Here is a 24,372-nt window from a genome sequence, read left to right on the forward strand (position 1 = left end):
AAATTGAAATGGCTTTGCGCTTCAGAAAGGTCACCCTGTTTGCAGAGGGCACTGCAGTAGAGGCATTATTTTCGGTTGCCATTAGAAGCCCGAAAGAAAGCGCGTGCGAAACTAGCTGAGTAACTAACAACGGTGATCGCTAGTACATGCAAACCGTTCAAAAAACAATAGTTGTACAATAAGAACTTCGGCGAACGCAAGTGTCAAGCTACGTAATGAAGCAACGGCAATAGCTTTTACATCAGTACCGCACGAATGAGCAAAGACTTTATGCGACCGAGAGAGTAGGCAAAGCGACGGCGATAATCATGTATGTATATAAAATGCACAAAACGAAATGCCAGGTAGTATCTTTTAAGATTATTGCTTTAATGTAAAGCAAATAATCTTACAACAACAAAAATAAAAAATCACGTCGGGGTCACCAAATGTTGCGCTATTGAGCTTTTTCAATAGCTTTCACAAATAGAAATAATTAACTATTTATTTTTTGTGTTCAAAATTGTTTTATATTTCTTAAAGTTACGAGAAGCAGGCAGACCCGAATTGGTCTGGTTTAAGAAAAATAGTTTATATATAGGCAAGCGAACCCGAATTAGTACGTGCCAATTTTAGCGAAGAAACAATTATTAGTTATAATTTTGAGTAATGCAAGTGGCCGATGAGTACCAAATGCATGAAGCGAACTGACTTAACTAACTCGATGCGCAGCATCGAGGCCTTCGCATAAGTAAAGCTAGGGCAATACAACGATCGTTACAGCGAAGAGCGGCAGCTCTATGTAAATGAATTCTTAAGAGCGAAATTTAGGCACTTGCTTTGCAAAGCGAGAAATCACGCCGCAAAATCCGAGATCCAAGTGGAAAATTAGTTTGTTCATCCATAGACAGCTGATACATAGCACGGATTGAGAGGAATGAAGCTGGCTTTGTTCCGTATGTAACTGTATCCAGCTTAAAAATCTTTATATCCTGTTCTGGCGAGTCTCGCCACAGAATGCATTGAAGAAAATCATCCGGTGCTGAAACGCGTACGCAGGGATACATTTTTCCAATATCTCCTGTTAGGTCGATCGGGAAATTACGAAAGCGAAGAAGAATATGAAACAGGGAGCTTTGAATAACAGGTCCAGCCATCAATAGTTCATTTAATGAATAACCTGACGAGGTAGCTGCTGAGCCGTCGAAAACGACTCGCAGTTTTATCGTTGAACTGTCTTCTTTAAAGACACAGTGATGAGGAAGAAAGTATTGACAAAGTCCTATAGACTCTGGAGCAACAGGCGACATATGACCAAGATACAAATATTCCTTTAGAAAGTTTGAATATTGAATCTTTAGATCTGGACGATTTTGTAGTTTGCGTTCCACGGTCAGGAACCGACGAAAGGCTTGTTGGTATGACGTCCCCAGACATTCCAAACTTCGCTCGAAGGGTAAGCGAACTGAATATTGGCCACTAGGCAATCTGATATGAGTCTTTACGAAATGTTCTTCAAAGATGTTTTCTTCCTTTGAAATGGTAGGTGTACTTTCCAAGCAGGATTCTATCTCCCAAAATCTTCTAACCAATTCATCAGCACGTTCTTCAGAGCTTGACTCAAGTTTGCCCGCAGTATGCTTTGCCATTAACATAGAACCACACAAGCGCGGTCCGCCTCCAGAAACTACCCAACCAAACCGTGTTTTTTGTAGACACGGTAGTCCTGGGGGAAGCCTTATCTGGCCGACGCTGAGAAGGTTGTAAAACAGGCTAGCTCCAAGTAGCAAGTCCACTCGTTGAGGTTTAAAGAAAGACGGATCTGCAAGTTTTATGTTATCGGGAATGTTCCAATTCGTCATGTTGATAGTAAAACTCGGTTGACTATCAGTTATGTTAGGCGCTACCAGAGCTGTAAGGCATGTTAAGTATTCAGAGACTTGAGACTGTATTGTGATAGTGACCGTTTTTCCTTCTGTTTCAAAACGAGAATCTCATAGACCAGAGACAATGGCTGAGGACTTGTGCTTCCTTAGCTGAAGCTGTTGAGCAAGGCGCGACGTTATAAGGTGAAGCTGAGAACCAGAATTCAAAAGGGCATGACAAGATATCAAAGTGCCGGAGCGAATTCTTACAAAGATCAAAGGCGTAGCCAAGACGACAACATCACTACTGAAATACTGGGCAACAAGAGATGTGGAGGTAGATGGCGATGACTTAGCGAAAGAGGCATGGGCTATCGGCGATGAATTTGCAGGCTCAGTCAGCTGACCAGACGGAGATACGGAATTGTTTAAATGCAGCAGAGAATGATGTTTCGCCCCGCAGGGCCGACAGCATACAGAGCTGCATGATCGCAATTGATGACCTTTCTTTAGGCAATTCAAGCACAATGCAACACGTTTTGCCTCCCTAAGCCGTAATGCAGGGGTCAAATTTCCAAATCGAGAACAATTATATATACTATGACCAGGGCTGTCACAAAAGACGCAGACAGGGGCGTCGTGGTTAGTGGCGATAAATGACAATCTACTGGTGTTAATTGCTCTAGTTTTTCCCACCTGATGGCTAGGGACATAGCTTGCCATAGCAAAATTTACGGCTTCCATTGTTCGGCAACTCTGCTCCAGAAACGTAGCCATATGCTCACACAATGGTATTAAATTAACGAACGACGAATCCTCTAGCCTTTCTTCCCATTTGGCTTGTGATATTGGGTCCAGATTTTGTAAAATAATCTGGACAATGATGCATCCAGCGATTTGTTCGGAGTTGCCCATGCTCTTTAACGCGCGAAAATGTGAGTTGAATTGGTCGGATAACTCCCTTAGCGACACGGCCGATCCACCTGCCACCCTATTGAGCCCCAATATCTCAAGTATGTGTGCCTGAAAAACCAAACGCCTATTATTAAACATTTTCTCCAATAAATTAAGTGCTATGGCATAATTATCGTTTGTTATTTCCAATGATCGAATCGCGTCCAGCGCTGTATCCTTCAGGTACGATCGAAGATGCTGCAGCTTTTCAATATCTGCTAGATCAGGATGATTTTCTATGAAGGTTGTGAACATAGAATAAAAGTCGGCCCATTCTGTGTAACCACCACTGAACGTAGACAACTTTATTGAGGGTAGTGTTGGCGATGCCTTAGCTCTAACTGTCCGCGAGGGCAGCACAGATTGGTCGCGAAATGTTGAGCAGGGCAATATTGAGACACGTTTCGCAATTTCACTCCGAACGGAAATTTCCATGGAAACTGCTAACTCGTCGAAGTCCTCAAGCAATCTGTTACCGATTTCATCAAAGTCTAGTTCTTCGAGGCTAGTGTGAGTAATATCAAATGAGGTCTGAAGCCGCTCGATTTGCTTCAGCCTAACACTAAGACCGCACTCATCAATTGCACTAAGTGGCGAATTAGTTAGAGAATTTCGAAGTGTTTGCAAACTGTCATAAATTGAAATGGCTTTGCGCTTCAGAAAGGTCACCCTGGTTGCAAGAGGGCACTGCACTAGAGGCATTATTTTCGGTTGCCATTAGAAGCCCGAAAGAAAGCGCGTGCGAAACTAGCTGAGTAACTAACAACGGTGATCGCTAGTACATGCAAACCGTTCAAAAAACAATAGTTGTACAATAAGAACTTCGGCCAACGCAAGTGTCAAGCTATGTAATGAAGTAACGGCAATAGCTTTTACATAAGTACCGCACGAGTGAGCAAGGACTTTACGCGACCGAGAGAGTAGGCAAAGCGACGGCGATAACTATGTATGTATATAAAGTGCACAAAACGAAATGCCAGGTGATGTCTTTTAAGATTATTGCTTTAATGCAAAGCAAATAATCTTACAACAAAAAAAATAAAAAATCACGTCGGGGTCACCAAATGTTGCGCTATTGAGCTTTTTCAATAGCTTTCACAAATAGAAATAATTAACTATTTATTTTTTGTGTTCAAAATTGTTTTATATTTCTTAAAGTTACAAGAAGCAGGCAGACCCGAATTGGTCTGGTTTAAGAACAATAGTTTATATAAGCAAGCGAACGCGAATTAGTACGTGACAATTTAAGCGAATAGACAATTATTAGTTATAATTTTGAGTAATGCAAGTCGCCGATGCGTACCAAATGCATGAAGCGAACTGACTTAACTAATTCGATGCGCAGCATCGAGGCCTTCGCATAAGTAAAGCTAGGGCAATAAAACGATCGTTACAGCGAAGAGCGGCAGCTCTATGTAAATAAATTCTTAAGAGCGAAATTTAGGCACTTGCTTTGCAGAGCGAGCATTATAAGATAAAATTAAGATGCTGCTCTTATCAGTTGCGAGGTCGCTCCCGTTGTTTGGCTGTGTAACCAGACACATACAAAAACTTAATTTTAGACCGATCGATCCTATGTCAGCTATATGATATAGTGAAGCGATCTTAATAATAATAATAAATACCGAGCTTTATATATTATATATGAGGAGCAGAGTAAAACTAATAAACGCCGAGTTTGGTCAAGATATCTTAAAAAACAAAATGTTTTTTCATACAAAAACTTGTTTGTCGACCGATCGTTCCTATGGCAGCTATACGATATAGTGGTCCGATCTTAATACAATTTTGCATATATATGAAGAGCATAGTAAAACTAATAAATGTCGACTTTGGTCAAGATATCTTGAAAAACGAAATGTTTTTTCACACAACTTAATTTTCGACCGATCGTTCCTATGGCAGCTATATGATATAGTGGTCCGATCCTAATAAGATTTTGCATATATATGAGAAGCAGAGTAAAACTAACAAATACCGAGTTTGATCAAGATATCTTAATAAACAAAATGCTTTTTCATTCAACTTAATGTTCGACCGATCGTTCCTATGGCAGCTATATGATATAGTGGTCCGATCTTAATAGGATTTTGCATATATATGAGGAGCATAGTAAAACCAATAAATGCCAAGTTTGGTTAGATATCTTGAAAAACAAAATGTTTTTTCATACAATAACTTAATTTTTGACCGATCGTTCCTATGGCAGCTATATGATATAGTGGTCCGATCTTAATAGGATTTTGCGTATATATGAGGAGCAGAGTAAAACTAATAAATGCCGAGGTTGGTCAAGATATCTTGATAAACAAATTGTTTTTTCATACAACTTAATTTTCGACCGATCGTTCCTACGGCGGCTATATGATATAGTGGTCCGATCTTAATACAATTTTGCATATATATATGAAGAGCATAGTAAAACTAATAAATGTCGACTTTGGTTAAGATATCTTGAAAAACAAAATGTTTTTTCATACTAAAACTTTTTTGTCGACCGATCGTTCCTATGGCAGCTATATGATATAGTGGTACGATCTTAATACAATTAGTATATATATGAAGAGCATAGTAAAACTAATAAATGTCGACTTTGGTCAAGATATCTTGAAAAATGAAATGTTTTTCATACAACTTAATTTTCGACCGATCGTTCCTATGGCAGCTATATGATACAGTTATCCGATCTTAATATGATTTTGCATATATATGAGGAGCAGAATAAAACTAATAAATGCCGAGTTTGGTCAAGATATTTTGATACAGAAAATGTTTTTTCATACAACTTAATTTTCGACCGATCGTTCCTACGGCGTCTATATGATATAGTGGTCAGAATTTAATACAATTTTGCATATATATGAAGAGCATAGTAAAACTAATAAATGTAGACTTTGGTCAAGATATCTTGAAAAACGAAATGTTTTTTCATACAATTCAATTTTCGACCGATCGTTCCTATGGCAGCTAAATGATAGAGTGTAGTGCGTATATGCCCTTACAGAATACCCCGTACTTAAATATAAAGTATGCAGCACTTTGTTGCATACAATAACAATAATATGGTAAACGAGCCCAGAGCCACATTATGTATTGGCTCGGTCTCATATTACGCAGCGCGGTTCACTAGCCTCACTAGCTGACCGTTTATGCTTATGCTGCATATCCCACGCTCCGTCTGAGCGCATTCCGTGAGCAATATATATGCTCACTAATACAGGCATATGCGAGCTACTCACTCCCCTCTCTTTGTAGCTGTTAACGAATAACAGCATAAGTATATGTGTATATCCATAGGCTAAGCGAACGTTATAAAAACTGAATAAATTTATTCTGAACAAAGATACTAAACAGCACTGACGTGCTGGCCTTTTTTCATTGACAATAAGTGCTCTTTTTACATAGCGACCGTGACAAGTGTCACGAACATGTTAAAAAGTAATAGTGCAGGGCGGTCGAGCGTCTCACAGCAACAAGGGTTGATCACATCCCCGACTAATTGTGGACAAAATGGGAATACAAGGACCAAAGTATAATGATAATGTATAATGTTGAAATGGAAGATAAGATATGATATATACACAACCGCCAATGAATGTTGATGAATTTGAATGGAAAACGTTATGAAGAAAAACACATATGTTGAAAATGTTTGTCCCTAATGAGAGGGGCATTAAAAACATACTTGTGCACGACTGATGATTATAATGAAAATGTGGACACTCTTTATTTGAGGGGCGATTACTGCACGACTAATTATATAACGATGAAAAATGGATAACAAACAAAAGTCGCCACCACCCAACGGGATGATACGATGATGAAAATTTTACATTTATACCTGTAAAGAAGAGAAACAAAAGAAGAGAGGCAAACCGCCCCTTATGCCAACGTGGGAAGAAGAAGACCCTATAACAACAGTACCGGCAGCGCCCAACATATTAAATTAAATAGTAATAAATAAAACTTAAAAATTGTAATGCCCGACGACAATTAAGTCGACCGGCAAGACGTTCGGGCCGTACAGCCATTGGAAACAATAGGTAGGAAAAATACAGATTGCAAAAAAAAAAAACATTTTAAGATGCGTTTTAGGCAGAAAAGAAACAAGCAAAACAAAACCCGACTTGTAAGCAATAAAAGCATCAAATTCAATAAATATATGTAATAAAACCTCAAATGAACGATACAAACAACAACTTGTCTTGTAAAAGTAAACGAAAACAAATATAGAAACATTCGGCACAGTGACAAGTCCTGTAGCATGTTACATGCAAATAAACATATGCCCACCATATTGCAGTGTATACAATATGTTAAGTGGTCATATGCTCAATCTCAAAGTTAGAGTATCAAGCGCATTGTTTACAAAATACAACTACCGCCAAGTGCCGTAATATGATCAGCCACTTATATGTGGACTGGCCTGCAGCGTGAGATCTGCAGCGTAAGCACTATGACGGTTTGACCGATCGGTCCCAAGCGCATTCCAATGTATATGCATTCTGCATGTACATATAACAACATATATACAAATACATATGGCATGCTATGTACTCCCGTACTGGCTTATTCATTAAAAAGCAAAATGCTCTTTTTACAGTCCACTCTATTCATGTTCTAAAATATAGTGCGGAATAATCTTGTCTACACTACCCTACGTCAAAATAAAAACAATTATTGACGAGCATCCGATTCTAGGGCAGACAACAGTTGTCTTAGTACGTCTGCATAGGTAGTAGTCAAATCAAAAAGCAAGAGTATTTACATAGGAACATGGGGGAAAACAATCAAAGGCAGATGATAACACTGCCAATGTAGTAAACGTAGTAGAAGTCGTAGACACCACTCCCCATGTGCAGTTAACAAACATACTGCTAATAATACTCATTGTAATAGTAAACATCCTTCTGAAGATTTATCTTCTTCATAAAAAATCACTGACGAAGCGTCACATGAGTCGAGCCAACGACTAAGACAATGTCTAAGCCACTGCTTAAATAAAATATTTAAGTAGCGGAAGTTTAGATGGACTGGTCCCAAATTATATCGGTGTTAAATACACCGGTAAATTTTGATAAGTCAGACCAAATAGAAGATACAAAATTAGTAAACATGGCAAAAACAGTTGTAGAATTTATCAAGCTAGCCACATCTGTGATACCAGAGTTTGACGGTAAGCCGGAAAATGTACAAAGTTTTCTAGATTCTTTGGATCTATTAGAAATCTTAAAAGGCACACATGAGCTAACGGCCATAAGCCTTATAAAGGCCATGCGAGAAATTTAATAAGTAATGAGCAGACAATTGCTGCAATCATTACGCAACTATCAGATGCAGTAAAGGGAGAATCGGTAGAAGTTGTATCTGCTAAGCTTCTTAATTTGCAACAGAAAAATAAAACGGCTAACCAATACTCCCAAGAGGTGGAAGAACTGGCAAAGGCCCTTGAAGGAGCCTACATCAGTGAAGGTCTAAGCCAATCACTAGCAAACAAATACAGCACTACAACAGCTGTAAAAGCTATGACCCAAAATTGTTCAATTGATAAGTTAAAACTTATCTTCCAGGCAGGCACATTCATAAATATGAATGATGCAGTCTCCAAATTTGTTAAGCTGTTAGCTGTTAGCTGCACGGAGATAACAGGTCAAAGTAACACTGTCCTGTATTATCGACGAGGTGCAAACAATAATAATAGAGGACGCCGAGGTTATAATCGTGGCAGAAATTACAAGCACAACAATTATAACCGAGGCGGTAACAACAATAACAATAATTACAATAACCGTGGAGGAAGACGAGGCCAAAATAGAGGATGAGGCCGAGGTAACTCCAACCAAGGTTATAATAGTAACAATGTGAGAATGGCGCAAAATATGCCGGAACACTCTCAAAACCCTTTAGGAAACAACCAGTAAATGCAAAGGTTCATTCCTTCAATTACAGTCTTAATATATCTGTCACTTTTTATAATCATTCAACTGAAAACAAACTCACATTCCTAATTAATACTGGTGCAGATATCTCACTTTTAAAAATAAATTCAGACAATTTCAAAATTCAAGAAGAAAAAATTATAAACATCCAAGGCATAGGACAAAGTGTAATAAAATCTCAAGGAGCAACTTCAATAGAACTTCAATCCACAAAATATATTATTCCACACGAATTTCATTTAGTAAATTCCGATTTTTCAATACCGTGTGATGGAATAATAGGTATTGATTTTATTAAAAAATTCAATTGTCGATTTCAAACCAAGTGGAGACTGGTTTATAATTAGACCTCAAAATTTAAATTCTCTTGCCAGCCAGATCCCAAGTAAGTCGAAAAATAGACATTAATACAGTAAATGATTATATATTTGTTCCTAATCAAGAAATACATAATGGAATTTATGTTGCAAATACAATAGCAGCATCCAAACATGTAAGTTAATTCCAAAGTTTATTCAACGATGAAAAAAATATAATTTTTAGGGAAGCAAGACTTCCTTTATTTGATGTTAATTTGCAACTAAATAAACTTAAATCAATTCTAGCCCTAGTAACCTGTGGCTTAGCGGCAGCGGCGTTGGCAGCGGCGTCGCTGCTGATGTTGTTGGCCCGTTGGGCAATTCTTCTTGGAATTTTCGGCGGTTGCCAGTCGGCGCGTGGAGGAAATGGCACAGACACCAAGTCAGCATTTTGCTGCACTTCTTATGAGGTGTTGCAATGCTTCTTATTGGGACTGTATGAATTTATTTGTTGTTAACTCTTCCCCCTTTGATTTAAGCTTGTCCTCAAGCGATCATCAGAAGAAAGGTATGTTGTTGAACCTGAGGTTGTTGGCATCTGTATTTTGTATTTGGATATGTGCTGGTTCTTTTTTGGTTCTCTCTTGTTCTTTGTTCAGTTGCAGTATTATATTTTTCTTATTTTTCTTCATTACGTGTAATACACAGGTAAGAAGGATGGCAACTGTGAACAGAGTTATGAAACCGACTCTATTTGCTATAGAGTGCGTCTGAAGTTTTTGCATGTTTTTAATGTTGTTGATGTGCAATTCTTCTAATGCTTCCAGAGAAAGAATCTTTATTCTTTCGTTTTCTATTGGGGTTATTTGTATTGTGGGATTTCCTGGGGTCATGACGGTGACCTCTAGGTTGCTGAACTCTTGTTTGTTGATGAATAAGGTTTCGTTCCAGAAGTTAATCATGTAGGTGCCTCTCACGCGTTTCTTCTCTTCTTGCCATCTAATAGTGCCGTTGAAGTCGTTCACTAGTATAAGTCCCTCGTCGATTTCCTCGATCTCCGGGATATGATCTGCATTGCTAAAGCCACAGAGCGCTTGCTCTCCGCTAACTAACTTAGGTATACAATTATTATTGTTCAAGTTTACAATTTTTGATTTGTTACAAATTTTAATATTATGGTATCTTTTACAATTGTTGTTTATGCCATAGATTGTTTTATTACAATGAAACAGTTCGTTAAATTCTAAATTTATTATATTGTTGTTTTTCACTACTGGCTTTATTATAGTATTTTTGCATTCTATTTCTTCTAAATTTGGAATTTTTACAATATAAAACAGAGTGGTTCCATTATGCAAAATGGATACATCTGCGAATTCTAGCATTTCTTCAATATTTAAAGGTGGCATGTTGCTTTTATTAAAGTTATCGTTTACTATCTCTATTTCTTTTTCGCCAAGTAGGAATGTATTTATTAAATTTAATTTCGCCCATTGTATGGCGTACTTAATATTAATTATTTCTTCTTTTATGAGCCTAATTTGATTTTGTAAGCTAATAGCTATCTCATCACTTATGAGAGATTCCTTTCTTATGCTATTGGTTAAATCGTTTGAGATTTTCGTGAGTTTATTAATTCGATCTTCTAATTGCCTGTTTATGATAAGCTGTTTATTGTCGTTTTCTATAAGTTTGTTTATGTTGTCAGTAAGCATTATTAAGTCGTCATTGTCCGGGCTGCCGGCTACATACTTCCAAGCTGTGCCTATAATGTTGATCGCTCTAGTCTTTCGTTTATGGAAAAGTGATATTGTGTCGAAAGTGACAATAGCTTGCGTTATTTCGTGACGTAAAGTGTGGTATAAAGTATTGGTTGTTAAGTCTTTTTCGGTGTAAAAAAGGAGATTATCTAATGCGTTTTTAATCTGTTCTAGCTCTATGACTTGTACGATTCGTGTTGTCGATGTATGTAGTTTCCCTATTCCTTTTAGAATTGTAATTGTTTGTGCGTCTGTGTAGTTCAAAATTTCCAAGTGTCCTTCTGTTGCTTTTATTGTCATCATTAATAGGAATCTGTAATTTTTATGTATTTTTTATATTGCTTTTATGTATTACTTTGTCAGTTGTTGTTAGTACGGTTGTGTTTCTATTTTCTTTAACTATTTCCTTTTTGTATCTGGGTGACAGTTTGGTACCTAATCTGGTATTGACTTTGACGAATATTTCTTGACCAGGTATGTAAGTTCGTATGTCGTTACGTTTTTTGTTATGATTCTGCATGTCGGTCGATTGTTTCTGTTTGAGTCTGTCAATGTTCTCCTTCCTAGCTTTTTCGTATTGGTCTGGGTCCGTAGTCACGTTTCTACCGAAGAATATGTCTAATGGTCTCTTGTTAGTTGTCGAGTGTATAGTGTAGTTGTAGTCGTATATTGATTTGTTGAGTAGTTCTTCGAATGTTCTGTATTCCTGTTTTCTTTTGTTGCATCTCATTATGTCTGATAGTGTTGAATGAAATCGTTCTACCTGACCGTTCACTGCGCTTTTGTAGGGTGGTGTTTTATAAACTTCTATATTTAATTGGTCCTGCATCATGAAAGTGATTGAGGCTGAATTAAGGGATTTTTCGTTATCTATTACAACTACTTTAGGTACGCCAAAATAAAAAAGGATTTCATGAAGTGGTTTTTTAATGTCTTCTATTGCCCTAGATTTGATAATTCGTCCCTGAGCTAATTTCGAGAATTTGTCTACTGCTGTTAGTACTAAGTTCTTTTCTGTCGTGTATATGTCGATGTGGATTGTATGTCCTGGGTATTCGGGGATTGGTGTTTCTTTGAGTTTTGGGTTAGTGGGATGCCTATCGTATTTTTCTTCTTTACAAACCTGACACTGTTTGACTAATTCTGTTATTCGTTGCTTCATTTTTGGGAAATAGAATCTTTCGGACAATTGCATTTTGTTTTCTAGTGCGTTGCGGTGGGCTCTGTTGTGCGTAACCAATATCTTCTCATCTTGTTCTGTTTCATTTGTTAAATCTTTTACTTGAGACTGAGTGAATCTAATCTTGAAGTTCCTAAAATGTTGGGGATATATCTGCTGAATTTGGTTCATTATTTCTTCTGAAGTTATTATTCCGTTGATTACGGATGGGTTTAGATGAGCTTTCAGTATTTGCGTGAGGTCGTGTTCTGAGAAGTTTGGTCGAGTAATTGTATGCCTATGGAATGTTGGGAATGGGATATGGAATTCGTAATTTGTTTCGTTGGCTCTACTGAGAAATATCTGGTTTTTGAATACGTTGATTGGAGCTTCTATGCTCGGAATTAAGTTGTGGCTTGAACTGTCTGCACTGTGCTGGGTGGAGGCTACTGATCCAATATTATTGATCACAGGGATACGTGATAGCGCATCGGCTACAATGTTATCCCTACCTGGCTTATAGAGGAGTTCGTAATCAAACTCTTCTAGGTAAGCTTTCCACCTCTTTATCCTAGCGTTGCCATTCCAACTGCTAAGAGAGTGGGTTAAGGGTTGATGGTCGGTGTATATTTTTACACTCGCTTTACCGTAGAGGTAATTCTTGAGGGCTTTTAAGGCCCAAATTATTGCCAACATTTCCCTTTCATTGGTGGCGTAGTTCTCCTCTGTTTTAGAGAGAGTTCTAGAGAGGAAACAAATGGGTCGCTTGTTCTGGGATAGGACAGCCCCAATAGCAAAGTTGGATGCATCTGTTGTCAGATGAAATTCTTTGCTGAAGTCTGGGTAATGAAGTATTACCTCATTCGAAACTAGGGAATTTTTTATTTTATTGAATGCTTCGATCGCTTCTTCGTTGAGATTAATGAGCTTTTTAGCTGATTGATTTTTGGACACGCGTCCATCTTCCCCTCTTAAAAGAGAGGTTAGGGGCTTTGCTAGCTTAGCGAAGTCTTTTATAAACCTCCTATAATAGCTGGCAAGGCCAATAAACGATCTTAAATCTTTGAGTGTTTTTGGAAGTGGGTACTTTCTTATTGTCTCAATTTTGTTTGGATTAGTTTCTATCCCCTTGTCTGAGATGACAAATCCCAGGAATTCTACTCTGCTTTTAAAGAACTCGCATTTGTCCAACTGACATTTCATGTTGGCTTCTTGTAGAGTTCTGAATATGGCGGCGAGGTGCTGCGCATGCGATTCATCATCTTTGCTAAAGATAATGATATCGTCAATATAAATGAAGCATATTTTTCCAATATGCTCACGAAGGATGTCGTCAAGAGCTCTCTGGAAAATTGAGGGCGCATTCTTGAGACCGAATGGGAGTCGTGTAAACTCGTATTTTCCGTTGTTAACGGAGAAGGCAGTTTTTTCTATGTCTGACTCCTTAAGGGGTATTTGATGAAAGCCACTTTTCAAATCTAAGACAGAGAAAACTTTGTTATTGCCTAGCTGTGCTAGTACCTCGTTGATTTCGGGTATAGGGTATTTGTCTGCGGTAGTTTCTTTATTTAGTTTCCTGTAGTCTATAACCATGCGATATTTCTTTTGCCCGGAGGCATCTAATTTTTTCGGAACAATCCACACAGGTGAATTGTACGGGGATCGGGAGGGTCGGATGATTCCGTCCTCTAAAAGTTCTTTGATTTGGCTGTGTACTTCGTCTTTTAAAGACATTGGAAATTGGTAAAATTTTGAATATATGGGGGAGTCGTTTTTTGTTCGAATCTCTGCTCTGACGTTGGTTGTGTATGTCAGTTTTTCGTCCGGATTGGCAAATAGGTGTGGGTGCATTTTAACTAGTTGATTAAGGCTATTTTTTTGTTCGTTTGTCATATGTTCTGTCCGTGGTATTACCGTGTTGACCGCCTCTATTTTTTTCTGCTTAATGGGTATGCAAATGTTGTTCTTGATTATTAGTAGATTCTTGCTGCTTTGTATCACGGCATCTAGTTCCTTTAGACTATCGTTACCTAATATGGCGTCAAATGATTTTAGGGTGGGTAAGAGAAAGAATTTTATTTTTATATCGTTTCTATTAAAAAGATTAGCGAACTTGTGGTGTGTAATTTTAATGCTTCCGCCGACTGTGACGGCTTCAAAGGGTTTTTCGTTTGGAATAGGCTCGGACACGAATTTTGGTTGGACGTAATTTCGGTTTGATCCTGTATCTATTAGTATTTTGAGTAATTTTCCGCTCCCCATCTTACATTCTATGTAAGGAAGAGAGGAGCTCTTTATCCTAAAAAATTAATGTCTGAGTGTTCGTATTGGGTATTTTGTCCGTCATCTGTTTCTTCAATTTGTTGGGCGTATTCGTTTAATGGTTGTTCGTATTCAGTCTGCTGTTCGTAATTTAGCATTGATTGTACGTATTCCTCCATAGTCACATAGTTGTCGGTGTTTTCTGTCTCCGTCTGTTCTTCTCCTGTTTGTATGTTGAAATTTCTTTGTTTTTTGTCCGTGGCGTTTGTTGGTGGTGGAGGTCTTTTCCCTACTTCAAAATTGGGTCTGTTCATGTAGTTTATCATCCTCGTGCGGATGCTTTGGTCCACGTCCATTGGCTCAGGACGTGGTTGGGGTTTTGGTGCAGAAGGTCTATTGGGTATGTATACCTGTTGTGGTTGTGTCTGGTAGGTTCGTTGGTTAGGATATTGTGGAATCGGTCCATTATTGTGGTAAGTCGGTGGTCTATGGTTTGTATTGGTTGGCCAAGGTGTATGGATCGGGAGTTGGGGCCTGAAGCTAATGGGTGGTGGCCTAAAAGTTTGAGCGAAATGAGGCTGAGCTGTTCGAGGTGGCAGTGTAGGTGGTGGTATATTTCTATTTGGGTTTCTGGCATGTGTCTGTTGATTTCTATTCAAAGCCATGTTAGTGCGATAGCTTTGATTCTCTAGTTTTAAACAATAGTGAAGGGCTGAAGGTAGATCTGCTGGCTCCTTTATTCCAAGAATCCGTGGTAAATCTCCCTTCAAACCTCTAATGAAGGTGTCTAATGCTTTATCTCGGTATATTTTTGTCATAAGGGTTTCGGATTCCCTATTTAATTCCATGCAGCCTACTTTATTTAATATCAGCGACAAGTGGTTGTAAACGACCTGGTAAAATTCTTCTACTGTTTGGTTGTTACCTTGCACTAACATTGTCATCTGATATTCTAATGTTCCCAGATCTCTTTTGTCTGCGTAGTGCAGCGTGAGACATTTGGAGATAGCGCTCCAATTTAGGGGAACATTATACGACTCGAGGGCCGTGTCGGCATTGCCAGTGATTTTGTTTCTCACTGTATGCAATATGCCAAAGTATTTTGGCGAACCTGCCTCAGCTGCATAGGCTGAGAGTATACGATCTACACTCTTCTTCCATGAGCTAAATTCTGCTGGATTACCGGAGAATTCTCTGAGGCTTTTAACTATGTCCGGAACTCTGTCTAAGTCATTCAAATTGTGGTTGGCAGTTATTGTTTGGTCGTCTACGTCACTAAACTCCCTAGAGGGGTTGACTAACTGCTTTACCAATGTCGGCAGTTGTTGTGCCAAAATCTGGCTAACCGTGGCTGCTATTATCTGTTCTGCGTTATTTGCCATGACTCTATTTTGTAAATGTTCGTTTTGTCTGTCGATATGTCGTTGTTGCTGTCTGTTCGAGTTATGTCCGCCTACCTGTGGTTGATCTGATACTATTGGGGGCCTAACTAAATTGCTTTCATTAGCCATAAACGAGATATATTACTTATATTGTATATTTTAAGATATTTTCGAAGTATATTTAAATCTAGTGTTAGTTTTTTACTCTATATTTTACTTGAATTTTTGATCGTTTTGTTTTCTTTTTAAAACCAGTGGCTGGTTTCTTCCTTCTACTTTGGAGGGTCCCTTGGGAGTCGCAAAGTTGGAAATAATTTATACTACGTTCGTAGTCTTTATATTTGTTGATCGTTTTACACTTTTTTATCTTGCTTATCGTTCTACAATTTTTAGTATTTATTATTCTTGTAACTTTTGTGTTAGTTGTTCGTTTGTTTTTTTTTTTTTTTTTTTTTGTTTCACTTAATTTCTAACTTACAGTACTATTCCTGATGTGGCAACCTCCCCTGCCGGTCCGGATTTCATCCTTTTTGAAGCCTTTGGGTATCTACTGGGGATCCTGCGACCAGTCTTTGTTGAGAGTATCCTGCGGGCGGGCCTTACAAGATGCGTTGTCCACCGATGGGCAAAATTGAACAATTAAGTTCCAATTGCCTTTCGCGAATTTAACCGATCGTTGAATTTAATCGACGAGAGTTGCACTGGTTTTATTTTCGCGTATAACCGACTAACGCGTACGTAGAAGCGTTTTGTTCTGTTGTAACACGAGCCGGTCCCTGCTCGGGCGCCAGTTAATTCCAAAGTTTATTCAACGATGAAAAAAATATAATTTTTAGGGAAGCAAGACTTCCTTTATTTGATGTTAATTTGCAACTAAATAAACTTAAATCAATTCTAGCCCTAGTAACCTGTGGCTTAGCGGCAGCGGCGTTGGCAGCGGCGTCGCTGCTGATGTTGTTGGCCCGTTGGGCAATTCTTCTTGGAATTTTCGGCGGTTGCCAGTCGGCGCGTGGAGGAAATGGCACAGACACCAAGTCAGCATTTTGCTGCACTTCTTATGAGGTGTTGCAATGCTTCTTATTGGGACTGTATGAATTTATTTGTTGTTAACTTGTATACATTCGCTTCTAATCAGAACTAATTTCGACCAATTGGTCAAAGTAAACAAAATCCAATATGAAAATTTAACAGATTACGACCTTCATAGCACTAATCCAATTCTAACTAATTCAAAATTAAAGAAGAGAACAATTCAAAAGTCAACTAACAGAATTATGCACCATGTATAGTGATGTGTTCGTACTGGAAACCAAACCAATAGCGACAAATAATTTCTATAAACAAACTTTAAGACTTAAAGATGATGAACTCATTTATATTAAAAACTACAGAAGCCCGCATAGCCACGTTAAAGTAATTCAAAAACAAGTAGGGAAATTAATAAACGACAAAATCGTAGAACCGTCTGTATCCGAGTATAACAGCCCACTCTTGTTAGTTCCGAAAAAATCATTACCAAATTCGGAAGAAAAGAAATGGCGATTAGTAATTGACTATCGCCAAATCAACAAGAAACTACTTTCTGATAAATTCCCGCTCCCCAGAATTGAGGTTTCCACCAAATTTAACTTGAAGAAAATTCAAGAAATATAACATCTTTTTCAGCGAGCAATGGCTCATTTCGCTTCACGCGATTACCATTTGGTCTTAAAATAGCACCAAATTCATTTCAGACAATGATGACTATAGCATTTTCGGCTTTAGGCATTCCTTTATATGGATGACTTAATGTTGATAGGATGTTCCGAAAAACACATGATTAAAAACTTAACTGATGTTTTTAATGTATGTAGGAAATATAACCTAAAGTTGCATCCAGAAAAATGTTCATTTTTCATGCATGAAGTGACATTTTTAGGTCACAAATGCACTGACAAAGGAGTATTGCCAGATGAAAAGAAGTTTGACGTCATCAAAAATTATCCTGTCCCACATGATGCGGACAGCGCGAGACGAATTGTAGCATTCTGCAATTATTATCGTCGATTTATAAAAAACTTCGCCGATTATTCACGCCACATAACTAGATTATGGTAAAAGAATGTTCCTTTTGAATGGTCAAGTGAATGCCAAAACGCATTCCAATACCTTAAAGAAAAGCTTATGCACCCCACATTACTACAATATCCTGATTTTCGCAAAGAATGTTGCATTATAACAGATGCTATGGCAGCTATATGATATAGTGGTCCGATCTTAATAGGATTTTGCATATATATGAGAAGTAAAGTAAAACTAATAAATACCGAGTTTGGTCAAGATATCTTGAAAAACAAAATGTTTTTTCATACAAAAACTTAATTTTCGACCGATCGTTCCTATGGCAGCTATATGATATAGTGGTCCGATTTTAATAGGATTTTGCATTCTAGCGTCGAAAGAAACAACTGGATTCAATTCGATTCGTACGAGGCGGTACGATATAATATAATTCGAACGCTGAAATCTTTATTATTCTTTCATTATTTAACCACCTATATTTTACATGATTATGAGACTTACATTCGTGCTCCGCACGCGCTTCTGTTCTCTTTCACTTCTGCTCAGCTGCAAGCACAAAACGAAAATGAACCTCGATCGACTTATCATGTAAAAACTAATTCTAACGGTGCGCTTCCAGTGTAAGCAGCGAGGGCTGCTTACAGAACAAATGCGAGACCCACTAGGTCTTAGTCAACAGCTATTTTCACTTCGCCCCGTAACATTCCCCACCACGTAATTCACGAACGTCCGTGCAGTGTGCTACCAACTTTATTGTCAAGCTTAGCTAGCTTGACGGCGTGGCGAGTAATAATTCCATGGGCGATTCGCACCACGGCACTTCGGACCTGGCCATCCTTTGAACAGTGCACGTCTACGACCACTCCTCTTGTCCAACAGTTTCGCTTGGCACCGTCGTCCACTATTATGATGATACGATGTCGTCGACTGATATTGGTTCGAGTGGCGGTTGAACCACTTAGTACGTCTGGTAAGTGTAGGCAGAGACTCGCGTAGCCATCTCTTCAAAAATTGGTCAGCCAATTGACTGGCGAGCTAAGCTAGCTCCGCCTTGCTCCCGTAATCCTCTCTCACGCAATCCGCTTGAATGACCTATGAGAAAATGATTTGAAGTCAGGGCTTGAGTTGAGCACGCTTTCTACGTCAGCCAATGCTGCTCGTAGCACCTCCCCTCGTAACCCAGAAGGCGTCAGAATTTCCGACAGTATTGACTTTGTTGAGCGCACCATTTGTTCCCAGGATCCTCCCATGTAGGGTGATCCTGGCGGGATGAAGGTAAACTCGAGTTCTGGGTACTGTCGCTCGATCAGAGTCGGCGATATACGTTCAATTTCATCTTTTAATACTATGCTAGCGCCTCTGAAATTTATGACATTGTTCGACAGCATGCGGCGGGGGCAGCCGCGTCTGGCCACGAACGACTTCAGAACGCATAAGTATGAGTCAGTTGAGAGCGACGTAGCTATATCTAGGTGAACGGCGCGCACCGTGAGGCATGTAAATAGCACGCCCCAGCGCCTCTCGCGACGCCGTCCAACGACAATGTCGTAGGGGCCAAAGTAATCCACTCCAGTATATGTGAACGGTGGAGTATAGGGCGATAATCGTTCGATTGGCAGGTCGCCCATCCCTGGTGGCTTTGGGCGGGCGCGTCGTATGCGGCACGCTGAGCAGGTATTGGAAACTTCTCTCACCAAAGCTCGTAAGCCAGTGCTAGTGTATCTGGACCTTTCAACAAACAATCGTTCAGCGACATGCCACTAACTTTGGCAGCCGCATCCCAAACCAGGCCCGTCTTTTTCTTGTTCGAATTGGTGACTGTAAAGATAGGAAGAAACCACGATGTAATGTTAGCTACTAACTCACTATCCTTCAACCGGCGGATATATCCCTTCTGTTTGTAATCGTGCATCGTGTTCATCAGTAACTCTTTCAGTGGTGGGTCTTTTGACATCTTTGCCTCTAAACATTTGAGGCGCTTAACAGCCATCTGATAAGAGTCTGGCAGGTGCATGCGATCCGGCAGGGACTTCTAGCATCGAGAGAAACAACTTGATTCCATTCGATTCGTACGAGGCGGTACGATATAATATAATTCGAACGCTGAAATCTTTATTATTCTTTCATTATTTAACAACCCATATTTTACATGATTATGAGACTTACATTCGTACTGCGCACGCGCTTCTGTTCTCTTTCACTTCTGCTCAGCTGCAAGCACAAAACGAAAAAGAACCTCCACAAAAATGCAGCTTGTGCAGCTGCGTGCGATCGACCTATAATGTAAAAACTAATTCTAACGGTGCGCTTCCAGTGTAAGCAGCGAGGGCTGCTTACAGAAAAAATGCGAGAACCAGTAGGACTTAGTCAACAGCTATTTTCACTTCGCCCCGTAACATGAGGATTATAATAAAACTAATAAATTCCGACTTTGGTCAAGATATCTTAAAAACAAAATGTTTTTCATACAACAATCAAATTTTCTACCGATCGTTCCTATGGCAGCTATATTATACAGTAGTCCTATCCTAGTAGGATTTTGCATTTATATGAGGAATAAAGTAAAACTAATAAGTGCCGAGTTTGGTCAAGAAATCTTAAAAACAATATGTTTTTCATACAACAATCAAATTTTCTACCGATCGTTTCTATGACAGCTATATGATATAGTGGTCCGATCTTAATAGGATTTTGCATATATATGAGGAGTAAAGTAAAACTAATAAATGCCGAGTTTGGTTAAGATATCTTGAAAAACAAAATGTTTTTTCATACAAAAACTTAATTTTCGACCGATCGATCCTATAACAGCTATAGTGTAGTAGTGGTCCGATCTTAATAGGATTTTGCACATATATGAGGAGCGTAGTTAAACTAATAAATGCCGAGGTTAGTCAAGATATCTTGAAAAACAAAATGTTTTTTCTTGCAAAAACTTTATTTTCGACCGTTCGTTCCTATGGCTGCTATATGATATAGTGGTCCGATCTTAATAGGATGTTGCATATATATGAGGAGTAAAGTAAAACTAATAAATGCCGAGTTTGGTTAATATATCTTAAAAAACATACAAGCACTTCATTTTCAACCGATCGTTCCTGTGGGTGCTATATGATATAGTGGTCCGACCGTAATAGAATTTTGCATATATATGGGGACTAAAGTAAAACTAATATATGCCGAGTTTAGTCAAGATATCTTAAATAACATACAAACACTTAATTTTCAACCGATTGATCCTATGGCAGCTATATGATATAGTGGTCCGATCGTAATAGAATTTTGCATATATATGAGGAGTAAAGTAAAACCAAAGACAATATAAACACTAAGATGAGTAACGCCATACAACAAAATGCTACTATGCAGCTTGATTTCTTGAAAATTGAGAGCGAAAACGAAATCTGTAGCATTGCGCTCTCACAGCCGAGAGAACGAAAAAGCTAAAAATAGAATGTGCCTTCAGCTTCGGCTCTGAGGGCCGTGCAAGCAATTATGTTTGTATGCGTATGAATATACATACATAACAGCATATTTGAATGTGTTGTTATCCACTGCTCTGGCAAAGTCTCTGGATGGCAAAGAAACAATTTTCTTAGTTTTTTCGCTCAGATCACGACCTACCCAAATTTGGCTCCGTACAAAATATGTATTTTTATTTCGAAACAAATATTTATGTAATTTTTTATATTTAAAATTATTATTTAAACTATTACTTTTAAGTAATACAAAATAAATTAAGGAAATAAAAGTGCAAATTTGTTGTTTTCAAAGATACATATAAATAATTTTTAATTATTTTTTATTTTATTATTTTTTGTTCTAATTGTAAAGAACCAAGTCGCCGCTCGAATTAGCTACCGATGCAAAATCATAACTAAATATGACCTTCGAGTCGACTTGAAATGCTTTAATTTAATTAAAATATTACCATATTCCCCAACAACGTTATTTTATTATAGAAGTTCTTTCTTTTTTATGGTATATACCTGCATATTCGTTTTGTAACATGTTCATTTATGTGAAAGTATATTAAGTTTTGCTTTCTTTTTATAGCTATCCGTCATCACTGTCCATTTACAATATTTAAATAGTAAAACTTTAATAAGTTTGTCCAAAAGAGATATTTTATGGGTGAAGCATGAATCATTTTCATCAAACCACGATGAGTAAACACTTTCTTTAGTGCACTTTATACATTGCTCTTTAATGCATTTTTTAACGTTGAGTTGTAATAAGATAGTAGAAAATATATTTTCAAAAACCTTTATGTGAATTTTGCTAACATTAAAAAATAAATCTGATGGTCGTTTTAAGTTTCCAAAGTCTGAAATCCTTCGAGTAATTTTTTCAAATAAAAATTGTTCTGAAGGTGCTGTTAAAAATTCATTATTTTTAATAAGGTACGTTTGGCATTTTTCGCAATTAGATCCCTTTGCAATATAGCCTACAAAATATCTACTTGATGTCAACTCAATCGGTAAATCATTTAACATATTATCCATATGTTCGTCAAAATAGGTTTCATTTCCTTTTACAATTTGTGATAATGATACTGAAAATTCATTATCAGACACTACCTTACTTTCATTATTTTCGTAAGGTAAATATATTATTGATTCGAATTCAACAGGCAGCATAACATCATCATCAGACTCGCAATTTCATTTTTGTTAAAATGAAAAATGTGTAATGAAATTAGTTTTGCTATACTGATGTTAAATTCATAAACTGATGGGTTTCTACAGTTTCCGCCTTTGGTTCGAACAGATGCAAATATATTTTCAAGTGGATCTTGGTTGATTCGACTTGTTAAAAAGAAAAAATTGTCGGGATGGTCTTTAAACAGGTCATCGAAGAGTCCAAATATAGCCTCAGTAGTTTGGAGCAAGCCATCAATGCAATATGTCAAATTGCCTTGGTATCTTATATTTCTTAAGTGTACCTGCATTTCTTTTAATTTTTTCCAAGCTACATTTTATTTTTGGAGTGCACATTTCATGGGGTTGTTATCATTTAAAACTCTGCTATTTAGGCAATCAAAGTAGTCATTAACTTTTTCAACAAAAGTAGCGGTTGCGTCAGCCACTTCGAAGCTGCCTCGTTGCAATTTCTTGTTTTTATTACAAGTTCTAAAAGCCGCTGTTACGGTTTGACTGAAAATTTGCGTATCCAAACAGACTCGCATTAACTCAAACCTTGTTGGATTCACGTGACTTTTCGTTAATTTAGTCATTCTCGTTACTGATCCTTGTTCAAATTCGTAAACATCCCTTATAACGTCGAAATCGACTAATCCATCACGAGTTTCAAATTTGACTTTTAGGAGATTATTCCTAATAGATTTAAGAAGATGAGGAATGTCATTGAACATATAATATCTCTTATTATTATTATAAAAATAAGATTTCTCCTTTGTCACTTTGAACAATGAGGTACATTTTCTATTATTTCATCCTTGATCATAGACTACACCCTTTAATGTGAATCCGATATTCTCAGCAATATTTATATTTCTTAAAATAAGGGCTTTCAAGCATTCTCCTTTTATATTTGTTTCAGGAACAAAATAGTTTAAAATAAATTTCCATTTTTTAAAAATGCCTAGTAAAACGAAAACGCGAATGTGACTGCCCATTTTGTTAGAACGTTCAAGTAAATGTTCCAAGCCATCAATAGCATAAACAGAGGTATTGTAGGTCAAATTTTTCTTAATTGCAACTTCATCGCATGTGAGAATGCATTCCTTGTCGCATTCGCTCATTCCTTTACTAGCATCTTTAAGAGCCGAGTACAAACATTCGTTGTCTCCAGGCTGTAGCTTTTTAATGCTGTTCCATTTTTGCAAAGACGATGGACTAGGACGATTTAATTGTAAAGAGTCTCTTAAAAACTTATATGTTCACGTTTACCTGTAAAATATACCCTGTGCGAATAGTTTTCGGAATCGTTCCATCATCGAGAGAGAGTTCTCAGTTGAGAGTGATTGACGTGTTTTACTTGTGCTCCAAGATTTTTATATATTTTTGCGCTTTTATCCATCTTTTTATTTCAAAATTTTGCATTCTTCGGTGCTTAATTTAAAAAGCTTTAATAAACTGTGCAAAGTGTTATCTGTTGTGCAGCGTGTCTGTTAATTATTGCATTTTATAAAACGCGGCGTCAGTTCCGTGCTTGTTGTTATTGCCTGTTTTGATTCTTTTGCCTCGGTGCTCCCCTGTGCATACACTTGTTTGTGCGTGTGTTCGCTGCATACTTTCTGCTTGTGCATCGCGCTCTCGCAAAACTTTTCTATTGCTTTTCGCTCCAAACAATTTGTTTGTGTAGGAATAATTGTTTTTTGAGTGTTTACTTGCTCTATCTTGTGCACCGTTTTGGTTTTGCTCTGCGTTCTCGTAACTTGCATACGCATTTAATAATTATGTCGTGCTGTAAGAAACCGTGCACGTTCAAGCAGCCTGACGATTCTGCACTGCCACAATTTGTTAATTGCTGGCTGTGTGAGAATATGATGCATGCTATTTTCCCGGTACTTCTTAGATAGGGGCAAAGAACTATGAGCATTATGTCCCACCTTCTTCTGATATTCAAGTTTATATGAATCATATTACTTGCATTAAAGAAGTTTCTTCACACGTGCGGGATAATGACCTATTAATGGTGTTGGGTGATTTTAATTTGCCGAACATCTCCTGGTCATTATTCACTGCTG

The 24,372-nt window shown here is 37.9% G+C and overlaps 1 pseudogene; it reads right to left on the reverse strand.

Annotated features, from left to right (window-relative positions):
- Positions 1–19,614, reverse strand: part of LOC138911731 (NADH-ubiquinone oxidoreductase chain 1-like) — a 60,682-nt pseudogene extending 41,068 nt beyond the window's left edge.
- Between the last annotated feature and the right edge of the window lie 4,758 nt (positions 19,615–24,372).

Source organism: Drosophila virilis, unplaced genomic scaffold, assembly GCF_030788295.1.
Source record: "Drosophila virilis strain 15010-1051.87 unplaced genomic scaffold, Dvir_AGI_RSII-ME tig00002308, whole genome shotgun sequence".
Taxonomy (NCBI): Eukaryota; Metazoa; Arthropoda; class Insecta; order Diptera; family Drosophilidae; genus Drosophila; species Drosophila virilis.